The sequence below is a fragment of the Hetaerina americana genome, unplaced genomic scaffold (genome assembly GCF_022747635.1).
Source record: "Hetaerina americana unplaced genomic scaffold, ioHetAmer1.1.p SCAF_221, whole genome shotgun sequence".
Lineage (NCBI taxonomy): Eukaryota > Metazoa > Arthropoda > Insecta > Odonata > Calopterygidae > Hetaerina > Hetaerina americana.
Window position 1 is genome coordinate 240,761 of NW_027286788.1, and position 13,304 is coordinate 254,064.

Here is a 13,304-nt window from a genome sequence, read left to right on the forward strand (position 1 = left end):
AAGATGCTTCAGCGCAAGTGTTAATGTTACTAAGAGAGCCCAAATTTCTAAAAGTATTGCGAAAAACAACAATCTTCTGTTTTAGAGTGAATGTTTGAGGTGTATGGAAGGCATTTATTTCATTTTTAGAAAATTTAATTTTTCACATTTTTCCATGAAAAGTGCCAATACCCCCCCTTTGGGTTCTAGGTGAAAATCTCACTCGACACAAATCAAACAAAAATGTTTCCATGGTGTGTATTGTTGTTAATTTTCATAAAATAAACAAAATAAAACCAATAATTAATCCCGAAAGACAAGAAATGAGCATAAAAGATACTTCAGTGCAAGTGTTAATGTTACTAAGAATGCCCAAATTTCGAAAAATATTGCGAAAAACAACAATCTTCTGTTTTAGAGTGAATGTTTGAGGTGTATAGAAGGCATTTATTTCATTTTTAGAAAATTTAATTTTTCACATTTTTCCATGAAAAGTGCCAATACCCCCCCCTTTGGGTTCTAGGTGAAAATCTCACTCGACACAAATCAAACAAAAATGTTTCCATGGTGTGTATTGTTGTTAATTTTCATTAAATAAACAAAATAAAACCAATAATTAATCCCGAAAGACAAGAAATGAGCATAGAACATGCTTCAGCGCAAGTGTTAATGTTAATAAGAGAGCCCAAATTTCTAAAAATTTGCGAAAAACAATAATCTTCTGTTTTAGAGTGAATGTTTGAGGTGTATAGAAGGCATTTATTTCATTTTTAGAAAATTTAATTTTTTACATTTTTCCATGAAAAGTGCCAATCCCCCCCCTTTGGGTTCTAGGTGAAAATCTCACTCGACACAAATCAAACAAAAATGTTTCCATGGTGTGTATTGTTGTTCATTTTCATCAAATAAACAATATAAAAGCCAGTTTTAATCCCGAAAGACAAGAAATGAGCATAGAAGATGCTTTAGCGCAAGTCTTAATGTTACTAAGAGAGCCCAAATTTCTAAAAATTTGCGAAAAACAATAATCTTCTGTTTTAGAGTGAATGTTTGAGGTGTATAGAAGGCATTTATTTCATTTTTAGAAAATTTAATTTTTTTCATTTTTCCATGAAAAGTGCCAATACCCCCGCCCTTTGGGTTCTAGGTAAAAATCTCACTCGACAGAAATCAAACAAAACTGTTTCCATGGTGTGTATAGTTGTTCATTTTCATCAAATAAACAAAATAAAAGCCAGTTTTAATCCCGAAAGACAAGAAATGAGCATAAAAGATACTTCAGCGCAAGTGTTAATGTTACTAAGAATGCCCAAATTTCGAAAAATATTGCGAAAAACAACAATCTTCTGTTTTAGAGTGAATGTTTGAGGTGTATAGAAGGCATTTATTTCATTTTTAGAAAATTTAATTTTTCACATTTTTCCATGAAAAGTGCCAATACCCCCCCCTTTGGGTTCTAGGTGAAAATCTCACTCGACACAAGTCAAACAAAAATGTTTCCATGGTGTGTATTGTTGTTAATTTTCATCAAATAAACAAAATAAAACCAATAATTAATCCCGAAAGACAAGAAATGAGCATAGAAGATGCTTCAGCGCAAGTGTTAATGTTACTAAGAGAGCCCACATTTCTAAAAATTTGCGAAAAACAATAATCTTCTGTTTTGAAGTGAATGTTTGAGGTGTATAGAAGGCATTTATTTCATTTTTAGAAAATTTATTTTTTTACATTTTTCCATGAAAAGTGCCAATACCCCCCCCTTTGGGTTCTAGGTGAAAATCTCACTCGACACAAATCAAACAAAAATGTTTCCATGGTGTGTATTGTTGTTAATTTTCATCAAATAAACAAAATAAAACCAATAATTAATCCCGAAAGACAAGAAATGAGCTTAGAACATGCTTCAGCGCAAGTGTAAATGTTAATAAGAGAGCCCAAATTTCTAAAAATTTGCGAAAAACAATAATATTCTGTTTTAGAGTGAATGTTTGAGGTGTATAGAAGGCATTTATTTCATTTTTAGAAAATTTAATTTTTCACATTTTTCCATGAAAAGTGCCAATACCCCCCCTTTGGGTTCTAGGTGAAAATCTCACTCAACACAATCAAACAATAATGTATCCAAGGTGTGTAATGTTGTTCATTTTCATCAAATAAACAAAATAAAACCCATAATTAATCCCGAAAGACAAGAAATGAGCATAAAAGTTGCTTCAGCGCAAGTGTTAATGTTACTAAAAGAGCCCAAATTTCTAAAAAAAATGCGAAAAACAACAATCTTCTGTTTTAGAGTGAATGTTTGAGGTGTATAAAAGGCATTTATTTCATTTTTAGAAATTTAATTTTTCACATTTTTCCATGAAAAGTGCCAATACCCCCCCTTTGGGTTCTAGAAAAAAAATCTCACTCGACACAAATCAATCAAAAATGTTTCCATGGTGTGTATTGTTGTTCATTTTCCTCAAATAAACAAAATAAAACCCAGAATTAATCCTGAAAGACAAGAAATGAGCATAAAAGATGCTTCAGCGCTAGTGTTAATGTTACTAAAAGAGCCCAAATTTCTAAAAATATTGCGAAAAACAACAATCTTCTTTTTTAGAGCGAATGTTTGAGGAGTTTAGAAGGCATTTATTTCATTTTTAGAAAATTTAATTTTTCTCATTTTTCCATGAAAAGTGCCAATACCAAGTGCCAATATTGGGTTCTAGGTGAAAATCTCACTTAACACAATCAAACAATAATGTATCCAAGGTTTGTGTTGTTGTTCATTTTCTTCAAATAAACAAAATAAAACCCAGAATTAATCCTGAAAGACAAGAAATGAGCATAAAAGATGCTTCAGCGGAAGTGTTAATGTTACTAAAAACTCCAAATTTCTAAAAATATTGCGAAAAACAACAATTTTCTGTTTTAGAGTGAATGTTTGAGGTGGATAGAAGGCATTTTTTTAATTTTTAGAAAATTTAATTTTTCACATTTTTCCATGAAAAGTGCCAATACCCCCCCCTTTGGGTTCTAGGTGAAAATCTCACTCGACAAAATCAAACCAAAATGTTTCCATGGTGTGTAATGTTGTTCATTTTCATCAAATAAACAAAATAAAACCCATAATTAATCCCGAAAGACAAGAAATGAGCATAAAAGATGCTTCAGCGCAAGAGTTAATGTTACTAAAAGAGCCCAAATTTCTAAAAATATTGCGAAAAACAACAATCTTCTGTTTTAGAGTGAATGTTTGAGGTGTATAAAAGGCATTTATTTCATTTTTAGAAAATTTAATTTTTCACATTTTTCCATGAAAAGTGCCAATACCCCCATTTTGGGTTCTAGGTGAAAATCTCACTCGAAACAAATCAATCAAAAATGTTTCCATGGTGTGTATTGTTGTTCATTCTCCTCAAATAAACAAAATAAAACCCAGAATTAATCCTGAAAGACAAGAAATGAGCATAAAAGTTGCTTCAGCGCAAGTGTTAATGTTACTAAAAGAGCCCAAATTTCTAAACATATTGCGAAAAACAACAATCTTCTGTTTTAGAGTGAATGTTTGAGGTGTTTAGAAGGCATTTATTTCATTTTTAGAAAATTTAATTTTCACATTTTTCCATGAAAAGTGCCAATACCAAGTGATAATATTGGGTTCAAGGTGAAAATCTCACTCAACACAATCAAACAATAATGTATCCAAGCTGTGTGTGGTTGTTCATTTTCTTCAAATAAAAAAAATAAAACCCATAATTAATCCCGAAAGACAAGAAATGAGCATAAAAGATGCTTCAGCGCAAGTGTTAATGTTACTAAAAGAGCCCAAATTTCTAAAAAAATGCGAAAAACAACAATCTTCTGTTTTAGAGTGAATGTTTGAGGTGTATAAAAGGCATTTATTTCATTTTTAGAAATTTAATTTTTCACATTTTTCCATGAAAAGTGCCAATACCCCCCCTTTGGGTTCTAGGTGAAAATCTCACTCGACACAAATCAATCAAAAATGTTTCCATGGTGTGTATTGTTGTTCATTTTCCTCAAATAAACAAAATAAAACCCAGAATTAATCCTGAAAGACAAGAAATGAGCATAAAAGATGCTTCAGCGCTAGTGTTAATGTTACTATAAGAGCCCAAATTTCTAAAAATATTGCGAAAAACAACAATCTTCTTTTTTAGAGTGAATGTTTGAGGAGTTTAGAAGGCATTTATTTCATTTTTAGAAAATTTAATTTTTCACATTTTTCCATGAAAAGTGCCAATACCCCCCCTTTGGGTTCTAGGTGAAAATTTCACTCGACCCAAATCAAACAAAAATGTTTCCATGGTGTGTATTGTTGTTAATTTTCATCAAATAAACAAAATAAAACCAATAATTAATCCCGAAAGACAAGAAATGAGCATAAACGATGCTTCAGCGCAAGTGTTAATGTAACTAAAACAGCCCAAATTTCTAAAAATATTGCCAAAAACAACAATCTTCAGTTTTAAGGTGAATGTTTAGGTGTATAGAAGGCATTAATTTCATTTTTAGAAAATTTAATTTTTCACATTTTTCCATGAAAAGTGCCAATACCCCCCCCTTTGGGTTCTAGGTGAAAATCTCACTCGACACAAATCAAACAGAAATGATTCCATGGTGTGTATTGTTGTTCATTTTCATCATATAAACAATATTAAAGCCAGTTTTAATCCAGAAAGTTAAGAAATGAGCATAAAAGATGCTTCAGGCAAGTGTTAATGTTACTAAGGGAGCATAAATTTCTTAAAATATTGCGAAAAACAACAATCTTCTGTTTTAGAGTGAATGTTTGAGGTGTATAGAAGGCATTTATTTCATTTTTAGAAAATTTAATTTTTCACATTTTTCCATGAAAAGTGACAATAACCCCCCTTTGGGTTTTAGGTGAAAACTCACTCGACACAAATCAAACAAAAATGTTTCCATGGTGTGTATTGTTGTTATTTTTCATCAAAAAAACAAAATAAAAGCAATAATTAATCCCGAAAGACAAGAAATGAGCATTAAAGATGCTTCAGCGCAAGTGTTAATGTTACTAAGAGAGCCCAAATTTCTAAAAATATTGCGAAAAACAATTATCTTCTTTTTTAGAGTGAATGTTTGAGGTGTATAGAAGGCATTTATTTCATTTTTAGAAAATTTAATTTTTCTCATTTTTCCATGAAAAGTGCCAATACCCCCCCCTTTGGGTTCTAGGTGAACTTCTCACTCGACACAAATCAAACAAAACTGTTTCCATGGTGTGTATAGTTGTACATTTTCATCAAATAAACAAAATAAAAGCCAGTTTTAATCCCGAAAGACAAGAAATGAGCATAAAAGATACTTCAGCGCAAGTGTTAATGTTACTAAGAATGCCCAAATTTCGAAAAATATTGCGAAAAACAACAATCTTCAGTAGAAGGCTTTAGGCTGTCCGAGGACAGTTGCGCGCGCGCGGAAAAGACAGCAACAAGCGGTGTGTTTCCCCCCTCCCCTTCCCTTCCCATCCCCTCCCCTCCCCTCCCCTTCCCCTCCCCTTTCCCTTCCCATTTCCCTTTCCGCCGAACTTGTTTGTGCATGTTTTTTTTGGATTTCTTACGTTCCCTCTCTCTCCCTTTCCGCGACTTTCGGGGGGTTTGGAATGAAAAAATGACGACCTGAAAAGGTCGGTTTATTTATATTAAAGTTAATTATATATAAATATTTCTATATAAGTTTGCACTAGCGGATTCTGTATAATTGCGACTTTAAAAGTGTGGCGTACTTATATATTATTCTCGCATCCATGGCAGTGCTTTTTCAATGGTGGTGGTCCGTCGATATGTGTCTGCCCTTTATTGTAGTGTTGGTAACACAAATCGAACTCGGTACCATGGCCTCCTCTTGGCAGCCTCGACAGCAAGACATGCACCTGGCTGGGTCGGTACATTTCTAGAAAAGCGAGAGGCAGGTGTGCGACGTGTTCGTCGGAGAGTATGTTAATTTCGCCCTTCGCGACAATGCAAGCTCTAATGGAGTTGTTGACTCTCTCCATAATATGACTGCTCGCATCCATGGCTGTGAGCTCAATGCTCAAGTGTTCATTTGAGATGAGTATCACGCGGGAAGAGGGGAAAAAAGGAAACCGGAAAGGGGAGGCAGGAAACTTGCTAACCGCATTTGCCTGAAACTCTTCTGAGATGGATACTTTTAAGAATGCTAAAATTTTATCATTGCTATTATAGTAGTAGCATTATTAGAGAAATAATTATACAATGGAAGGTGAAGGAAAATTAATTAGGAAAAAAGAACAAATTTTTTTACAACCAATTTATTCTATATATAAATAAAAAAAATACACATTACAATAGGAATATGATCAATTAGAACAAACACTATAACATTACAATAGGAATATGATCAATTAGAACAAACACTATAACATTATAATTGGAATTCAAAGCAGAATAATTAAATAAATTTTAAAAATGAATTAAATTTATCATGCTGCACATTATTATGTATCCAAGCTTTTAATTTTGAACAATTTTTCACCGCACATACTAATTTCTCCGTTTTGTGAAAATCGCATTTTGTTGAAGTGGGTGGGAGCGTGCACAATTTTGGGACATTAAAATACTTTGCCAGTTCTATTACTGGACGATCAATGATTCCCGACAAAAATTTACATTTTTCCAACCCTTTTGCAAAAACATATTGAAATGGCTCGGTTTCCTTTTTCAGAATAGTGTTCAATTCGTCGTAAGGTACATCGCCCGAATCATAATCTAACCCGTGCCAATTTCTAGTGAGCCACTGGTTCGTTTCCATCGCGGGAATTGGGATGCCGGGTGGAAACTGGAAAAGCCACGACCTTCGCCACTCGGATTCCAGATCCTCCATAGCCAATTCTCTGATCACCAAAACCTTTCCATCAACTCCTGCCTGGAAGTCCACAATGACTTTACTCATCCTTGTGCTCGGCATGGGTCGAACGGGAAGGGTACGTTTAGACTGGCGGTCGACCTCATGCCAAAGGTTATTCTCATGTGTTGCCCTCCCACCGTGCTTACGGCATCCCGAATGGGCGTGAAGAATTGGTCCAGTTTCGGGCTCCAATGATTGGCAACTAGGATAGCATCTATGAGTACATTGAGAATTTTTGAAAACTCTAGCCATTCCGATAAGTTTAGCAAAACAGTTTTACCCCACCGTTGATCGAGGAGAGCAGCTCCCGATTTACGAACAAACGCTACAACTTTACCACCGTTATGCGTGCCAAACTCGACGGAGAAATTCGTAAGTGGGCGGATGGTTTTCGGCTTTCCCTTCGATCTGCTTAAGAAGCCAGTAATGATCTTTTCACAGTTGCGTAGGGCGCAAAGGTCACAATCGAATAAGTCCAGCCCGCTCAACTCGTCACAGTCGTCTGGTATATTTAACAATCTCACGTAAGCCCGCCCACCGTCACTCTGCCTCAGCTGCCACGCAATGTGAATTTTCTTGCTTGCACTTAGGACGGCACCACAATAGTATAAATGTTTAATGGCAGATAGATGTTTCTCATCGACACAAGAGGTCGTGGATGATGGTTGAGGAGGAGGAGGAGGAGGAGGTGGTGGTGGTGGTGAAACAGGTACCGCGTCGGGCTTATCTGCGTGTAATGCCCCAAGGATCGCTTCCTCTATTTCCCTCTCCAAAATGTCGAACGCAGCTAAACTGCAATGTTCGTATGTTTTACTTTTCTTCACCGCTCTCTTGGGCTGTATATTTTCTTTCCCTTCCGCTCCTCCTGTCTTGATCTTTCGCTTGATGCGAGGGTCAGAAGCACTCTGCTGCTCCTCGGCAGGAGGCTGTATCTGATGCACCGGCTGCTGTTGTTGTTGATGATCCGGTGACGGCATGAGTTGTTCGCACTGCTGCGGATGTGGATGCTGCTGCTCATGAGGAGACTGAGGAGACTGTTGCTGCTCCGGGTGCTGCTGATTATCTGGCGACTGCATGATGATTGACTTAAAATTTGTTTGGCGCTTCGTATTTCTTTATATGCTTATTTCCGGACTTCTTATCTTCTTTGCATCCGGTCTTTTTTCATTATCTCTAACCAATCCGGTTACGTGTTCGTCTGGGATATTTTTTTGTGTAACGTTTCGAATGTTTTTCAATTTTCTTTGAAGGCATAGTTGATTTTTTACGGAAATGATATCGTAAATATCATCCAAGTTGGTTATTATACTAGTAATTTCCCCCTCGAATTCGTCTAGAAATTAATCGGGTACTTGCGGATGTCGCGTTTCCTTGTTTATGGAAATGGTATCGTTTATATATTCCAACGTGTTCATTAATTTAGTAATTTCCTTCGCGTATATGTCTAGAAATGCATCGCCTACTCCCGGATGTCTTTTATTTTTCCTTTTATTCCTTTTCTCGTAATGCGGCATGGTGCTCTCCGTTTGCCAGCAGACGGGTTAATGATTATTTTATTAGCTCGTGCAACCATATGTCTCAGTCTCTGCCGCCAAGCCGAAGTCTCAGCTAACGAGCAACATACTTGCGATTTTGGATGGCACTTGCGTTTGCATCTGACTTTACCGAAAAACTTTGCAAACAATACAGCGGCTTTGCAATCATTTATGTGAGGGTGTGAGAAAACCCCAATGAACTGCGAAAGAGAGCGTTTGGTGGATTTGAATAGTGTGTACAAGCAGCAGTACTCCCCACACAAATCAGACTTGAAATTCTGAAGACGTGTAGTATTCGTTCGTAAGGAGGAAAATCTTGAAAGAAAGATTAATATATCGGGAACGAAAGGTTGAATCGCATACGAATCGAAATATTCCGCATGTTGCGAATCGATGACGTGCACTGCAACCCAATGAATCCCCGGTTTGCTTGATGGGTCAAAATTAATTATATACACGCCAGGTTTAACATTATATTTCGGTAAAATGTCAGAGGCGAAAACTCCGCGAAATGAGTCTCGTGTTAGCGGATTTTGCCTAAGAACTCTGTCAATCTCGTGAGTTTGCATGTTGTGAACCTTATGACAAAAGTAAACTTACTTCCCTATTGTTATTAATTAAAATCTCCGAATCATACTCGGCATAAACGAGGACGGTCACGGCGTTTTCTATGGGGTTCTTGAATTTGGCTTGCAAGCGTAAATTTCCCGTACGAGTTGGGGAAATGTGAGTCTCGTGCCCCGAACCGTCGCGAGTGAGATTCCACGCCATAATGAAATACCCATGCTCGAACATCTCCTTGGTCACTTGATTTCCACCGTCACTATGATGAAGCCTCAGGGCTCGGTACAGCTGACGGTATGCTCCGGTACAAAACTTTTTGGAAGTGGTATCAAAATCAGTTTCGTACCCTCCGCAAGGGTATTCCTGATCGTCCACATAGACCGAGCAGGCATACATGCTATAATGATGAAAGTTGAAAGGATTTTTATTCCTTTTACCGAGAAATGAATTGCTATCTAACAGAACGGCGACTAGCGTGTTTGGAATTCGCCCTAATATTAGGTTATCATTGCTAAACATGCTGCTATTTGCTGGGATAGTAAATGTTTTAATTTCGACTCGCTTATAGGGTAACGTTATCGGCATTCCACTGGATAAAACAGTAGCGTGAGCCACGAGAAGGGAAGGATCTAGATCGTAATGCGTGGCATATAGTGTAGCTTCTTCAATTTTCAAAATGGAATCTCCCCCCTCTTTTTCCATCAAAAAGAAATCAGGCTTGGCGAATGATAAATCTATATCAACGTCTACATTATTGATCAACAATCTGTCTTGATGCAGCACATCCGCGTGGAGTTTACCTTCTAATTCTAGCAAGGCACTATCCTTCAACCAAGTCTGACGTTTTACGAAACCTCTGTTCGGCAATTCAATTTTGTCCAAATCGTCGCCTTCATCGAGTGCCCATCCATCGCAAATCATGTGCGTACGAGCAGCGTCTTCACCATAGTTCAGGAGCTTTTCAATGTAACTTCTGTATCCATAGTATTCCGAGGTGGTCACCCTTTTCCCGTTCAAGGACACGTTACAATTTTCGAACATGGAATGTAAGATGTTGTTCACGACCCCAGGTTGATTTGGGTCAACACTCGCGTAAGACTTTTCATCAGTTTTAACTAGTCTTAATTTAACATTGAGACATATGCTGCTTAGATCGAGATACCTATCTCCATTGCCTTTGATTGAAAATTTCAATTCCGAATATGTATCGATTGCGGTAATTGGTTTGTACGCTACCGTCCTGTGGCCGAGAATACTGGTTTGCATAGGAAGCTGTTTGAACAGGTCCAAACACGAAGGAATGACTTGCTCCATTTCGTTTGATGATGTAGTCCAAACCCAAGCTCTAGAAAGACTGTTTATCTTTTGCGTTAAATCACGGTTTTATGAGAAAATGTCCCTCCCACCACCACGCTGCTTCCCTTTCCCCTTTTTCTTCTTCTTCGTAACGACATTTTTTTTCTTGCGGTGCGTCTTTTTCTTGCGGTTCAACTTTGTTTTCCTATCAACTTTTCTTCTCTTTCTCGTCGTGGGAGGTGAGGATATGTCATTCATGTTGATGACAGCGTCGGCAGGTATCCTCACATTATTTGAAGCAATGCGCGGTCGCTTTGCAATACGCAAGCCTGCGCCCGCCATTCTTTCCAACTTTGCTTCGGCTCTACTCTGAAGGCTGCTTCCTGCCTCTCCTAAACGCGTTCGTAATATTTCCCTCCCCGACTTCGAGCCGACGTCGGAAAGTGCCCCTACCCCGGCCTTCACCGCTTCCTCGCCGACTGCTCTCAACCCGGAATTAAAAAATGGTTTGACGTATCTCCACAATCCGCTGAAAAAAGACCCAAGCCCCTTTCCTCTCTGTTTGAAATGGCTCGCACGATAAACGGATCCGACATCGCCGCCTCTTTGACTCCTCGAAACGTAATATCTTATATAGCGATTCGTATCATTCGCCATCTTGATGCACACTAATGAAAATTAATGATATCACTTCAATTTAAAGTGTAGTATCACCGCAGCCGGATCTAAACCATCAATACATGGAAACGGCTTACCCATTTTATCTGTGAGAAATATCTCAATGCTATCGAATTCCCTTCGTTCGATGGGTAAATAATATGGATTTTGAAATATTTGATGTCTTCCGCTCCCTGTACTGATAACTCTCATGCATCTCGCCAACTTATCACCAATATATTGTCGTTTTATCAAATCGGTGTACACGAAGAGGGTCCCGGAATGGCTCACATCTTCAGCATGACGAGCGGATCTTTTATTAGACCAGTTTACCACTCTTTTAAGGACGCTATATTGTTCTTTTGTTATCATATGCCTATCTGTATAACCACGCCAATCCGAAGTAGCTTTCTTCTCCACTCCCACGTCTGCTTCCTCCTCCTCATTTGCACCCTTATCACCTTTGCTATTACCAACTGTAATATCATCCATGGTCGTCGTCATAGGTGGATCAGAAGTCAAACCGTCAATGGTTTTAGCAATTTCGACGTTGTATTCCGCCTGGCTGTCTGCAGGCACAGAATCTCGCATCGCATGAATCAATTCTTTCAGCGAGCCGTAATGTTGATCCAATTTCAGCACGTGATTCGGGAGGACTCTCACCGATACATCTTCCACGGGTGTTTCATATGCCTCCGGTATCAAAATCTCCACCAACCCCACGGTCCACTCTCCATTTTCCAGTAAAATCCGATGAGGGAGCCTCGTACGAAAGTGTGCGATGGTATTATCAGGAAAAAAATTACCAGAACTATCGCTGAGAAGCGTTATGTGAAAATTATCCAACATCTTGCAATCTTTTCACGGCAGACGCCGGCACCCAACTATTAAAATCGTTACCATAACCTCTCCATTTAACGAAAAACTCCAACTTTTTTCCCTTACCCCTACGCTGGAGTATTTTATCGATCTGAAATTCGGTGTTATCACTCAACCGTACTCGAACCAACTCCTCTCCGTAAAATGTTCCTTTTATATCTTCCCCGTTTAAATCTTCCAGTTGGTAGGTCGGCACCTTCAAGCCTTGTACTAAAGCCTTAATTCTGAAAACTTCAGTGGAGTAATTGGGGGTGTATCCTTTTGCGAATGGTGTCCTTTCTTTGCTGATTCGAACGTGATCACCCACTTCAAATGCTGCTTTCTTGCCCATTCTGTTTCTCAAACGTCTTGATTGGGCTAGCTTCTGTGCAACCTGAAAAGCATTTGAAACATTAACCTTCGAAGGTGGAATTCCGATACTAGAATGCACTCGATTGTTATAACTTTGGAGCAGTTTCGAGAGCACTTTCACGTAATTGTATGTGTTGTACTTTGTAAAATATTTGTACATTCTATCTTTCAACGTCCTGTTGAATCTCTCCACAACAGCTGCTTTGACTCCAGGTTGGTTGGTAGTATAGAATTTTATTCCTCTTCTCCCGAGATATGACTTGAATTTTTCGTTGGCAAATTCGGTTCCCTTGTCGCTTTGCACCTTCAACGGCCGTCTTTTCTTGAGAATAGCGTGAAAAGCTTGGATGACATCTTCAGCCTTCTTGTTCCTCAAAGGTACGGCCCAAGCATATTTAGAAAATAAGTCGATGATCGTCAAGAGATACCGATAGCCTTCGTTAAACTTCATCAAACTTCTCATGTCGTTGAGGTCACACTGCCAAGTTTCATCAATGTAAGACGCATCGTAATAATTTCGCGAAATCTTCTTTCTGATAGGTTTGTGTAATGAATATGTTTCCTGCGAATCCAGCCATTTTTGAATGGCATTCTTTGAAAATTTTCTTCCGAGAGCCTCCCACAATGCGTTCCTAGTCGAAAAACTGGCCGGATGTGATGGGTCGTAGTAAATTTTATTCAAGGATGAGAGGTCCAAGCTCGAATCTTGCCTCCTTTTTGAGAGACTTTTCCCTTCCTCTTGCCGTCGTTTGACGGTGGAGTGTATGGTGGCCTTTTCGTTCGTTTTCGTCTTCCTCTTCTTGGTAAAACTGTCTCCTCCTCCTCGCTTCCCTCCTGCTCTTCCTTTATTGGCACGTTCCCCGCCGTTGTTTCTCCTTCTCGCATTTGCTGCTCCAAGTCGTCCAGCAGGCTCTCCATCCTTTGTATTCCTTTCTCTTGGTTTTCCTCCCATTTCCCAAACTTAGCGTCTGCTTGCAATAATTCCTTTCCAGAATTTATTATGCCACTCCTTGGCACCGCCTCGTCGGAATGACCATCATCATCAAATATTGACGGTGGAATGAACTGCTTATTTTTTTAATACGTTTTCTATATACGAATTCAATATTCTTCTATATAAAATCCATTTTTGCCGGTCGGGGAGGT